Genomic DNA, 3,128 nt, shown 5'->3' on the forward strand with positions numbered 1-3,128 from the left:
GCAGAGGAGATGGAAGGGTGAATGAGGCTGGGGGAGTCAAGGTGCAGAGGGCTCCGCGATAGACTTACCCCAAGAGAGGCCTGAGGGTAGGAGAGCAGGCTAGGAGACCACATAATTTTTTACATTTATTTATTTGTGTATGGTAGAGTCCCTACTGGAGTGTGCTTGCTACAGCGTGTTCATAGAGGTCAGAGGACAACTTTCAGGAGTCGATTTCGTCCATCATGTGGGTCCTGGGGATCAAACTCAGGTCATCAGACTTAGCAGCAGGAAGTGCTTTTACCCACTGAGCCATTTTGGCAGCCCTACATAATTTCTTAAATGCCTGTATTAGTTACTTTTTTTGTTGTTGTGACCAAAATACCTGACTAGAAGCAATGTAGTGAAGGAAGGGCTTCTTTGGGCTTACAGTTAGAAGGTAGACAATCCAGCATGGCAAGGCATCATAGTAGCAGGAGTGTTAGGCAGCTGGTTTCATCGCATAAGCAGTCAGAGAGCATAGAAAGATGAGTGCTGGTGCTCAGCTCGTTATCTCCTTTTTATTCAGTCCAGAATACCCACCTGTGTGTGGTACCGCCTGCATTTAGGGTTAGCCTTCCCTCTGTAATCATACTTTTTTTTTATAAAGACTTTTTATGCATGAGTGGTATGTGTGCACATGTGTGCTGTTGGACATGCCTGTGTGCAGTCATAGAAGCCGGGGGGGGGGGATGTCAGGTGTCCTGCTCTATCATTTTTTGCCTTATTCCATTGAGACAAGGTCTCTCACTAAACCTAGAGCCAGGCTAGCAGCCAACAAGCCCCAGCAATCTTCCTATCTCTATCCCCCAATTCCCAGTGCTGAGGTTACAGTCATGTGTGTGCATACCCAGCTGTTTTACATGGGTTCTAGTGATTTAAACTCAGATCTTCATGCTTACATAACAACCTGCTGAGTCATATCCTTGGCCCCAGGCTGTAAGTTTTTTGTTTGTTTGGTTGGCTGGTTGGTTTTGAAAGAACATTTGCACAAATTACCTCATATGCTCATTTAAATGGGTCTAATACAGCAAGATAGTTGGTATTTCCTCTGACATAAGGATAAAGAAAATGAAGCTAATGAAAGGTAAATACCGAGTGAAAATTACAGATTATTTAGAGCTTGAAGAAGGACTTTACCACCTGGGGAAACTCCTACTCATTCATTTACAATATTGATTACCTAATTTGTACTAAATCCTGTATTAGAAGATATAGAGTCTGGTTTAGTGGATATGTACTGTTAAGATACATGGGTAATTACATATCCTAATGGCTGGTAAATAGATATTGCACCAGTCCACCATGTGACTCTTTCCTGGTATTCTTAGCAACCCCACTTACCTCAACACAGCATCTGAAAGGGGACCCTCAAGGACTGTACTCTGACTCTGTAGCCAATTTCTCTTAGGATAATCAATACCCTGGTATATTAGTGGTATTTTTCTGGGAAACAACAACAACAAAAAAAAAACAACTTTAAAGCACTAGAGATGTGACATGTGACTTGCCCCAAACCTATGTTTATAGACAGGTGACGTTAAACTCCAGATCCTCCTGCCTCCACCTCCCAATTGCTTGGATTATAGGCATGTGGCACCACCCCAACCAAATATCATTTCTTTATATGCTCAAATTCAAAGGTTTTAATCACTGCACTGTATCACAAAGTACTGTATATATAAGAATGCTTAACTGCACCACCAGAATGTTTTCAGGCTTCACCAGTATAACATTCTTTCAGTTTTGTTGGGAAAGAGAGTGAGCATTGTCCAGTGGTAAGCTAACAGCATCTCCAGAAAGATACTGACACATTACCAGATGTGGTGGTGCTTGCCTTTAATACCAGCACTTGGGACGCAGAGGCAGATGATCTCTGAGTTTGAGGCCATGCTGGTCTACATAGGGAATTCCAGGCCAGCTGGGACTGTAGGGAGATCCTGTCTCAAAAAACAGATGAAAGAAAAGACACTCGCAGGCACTGTGCAGTCTTCCTTTTATGGGGTAAACTTCTCAGCAGGCAGGGTAGGACCCTCAAACTCTTGTGGTGAAGAGCAGAAAGTTAGAACAGCAGTAAGCTAAATATAACTTTTCTGAACTTTTGGCCTATTTTAGTAGAAACTCATGAAGTTTTTACTGTAGAAAGCTCAGTTTTTGGCAAAGAAAAACATACTTTACTTAAAATAGTTACTAAGTTACTTAAAATATATAGTTATTAAGTATTGACAAAACTATTAGAATATTGAATGTTTTTGTAATAATTTTCTCACTTTTAGTAATCCCTGACTTATCCTAGTACTATTTTTAAATATAAAATAAAGCTTCATATTATTTTAGCTATCCCTGAAAAAACAGCCAAATAGAACAGTAGATACTCTCATGTATAGAAGGTATAAAGTGATATGATCAGAGGAATAGAATCTCAGGTTAGAGCCAAAGACTGTATGCATTTCTAAGAAGGTATGCCAAAGTCATACATAAAATTTAAAGATACCATTGTTGGAGTATGTTAGTTTGCCTTTTAGGATACAAGATGGCCCCCTAACCCTAGGGAACCAACTACCCCTCTCTCACAGGGCTGATCACGTGATTTACAGGAATACTAGTCCCCGATCAGTAAAATGAAACTGTAAACCGAAACCTAAGCTATCTGCCCATGTATGACCTGATCATTGTACTCTCTCCTGAATGACTTAAGAATCCTATATAAGCTCACTGTTTCTTCAGTAAAGTAGATCTACGTCTCTGAACCTCTTCTGTGTCTGAATGTGGCTTTGCTGATGCAGCCTTCTCACCAGGCCTGGGGTCCGAGATCAGGCAGCGGCAGCGGGAGTGAGCGGCCATGACCATGAAGGCGGCCCAAACGGATGGCTGCATACCATGTTTAAAAATCTGAACTCATAATGCTAATTACTCTTGCCTTTACTTCTCCTTCACATCTCCCATTCATGATTCAAGGACTTTCTTCTTCCCTTAGAGCAGCGGGAGTGAGCGGCCATGACCATGAAGGCGGCCCAAACAGATGGCTGCATACCATGTTTAAAAATCTGAACTCGTAATGCTCTTGCCTTTACTTCTCCTTCACATCTCCCATTCATGATTCAAGGACT

The 3,128-nt window shown here is 41.6% G+C and overlaps 1 protein-coding gene across 4 annotated transcripts in view; it reads left to right on the plus strand.

Moving 5' to 3' along the window:
- Ercc8 (ERCC excision repair 8, CSA ubiquitin ligase complex subunit) overlaps nt 1-3,128 on the plus strand; it is a 57,478-nt gene that overhangs the window by 45,154 nt on the left and 9,196 nt on the right. The window lies entirely within an intron of this gene.

The sequence above is a fragment of the Nannospalax galili genome, unplaced genomic scaffold (genome assembly GCF_000622305.1).
Source record: "Nannospalax galili isolate Female #2095 unplaced genomic scaffold, S.galili_v1.0 scaffold751, whole genome shotgun sequence".
Taxonomy (NCBI): Eukaryota; Metazoa; Chordata; class Mammalia; order Rodentia; family Spalacidae; genus Nannospalax; species Nannospalax galili.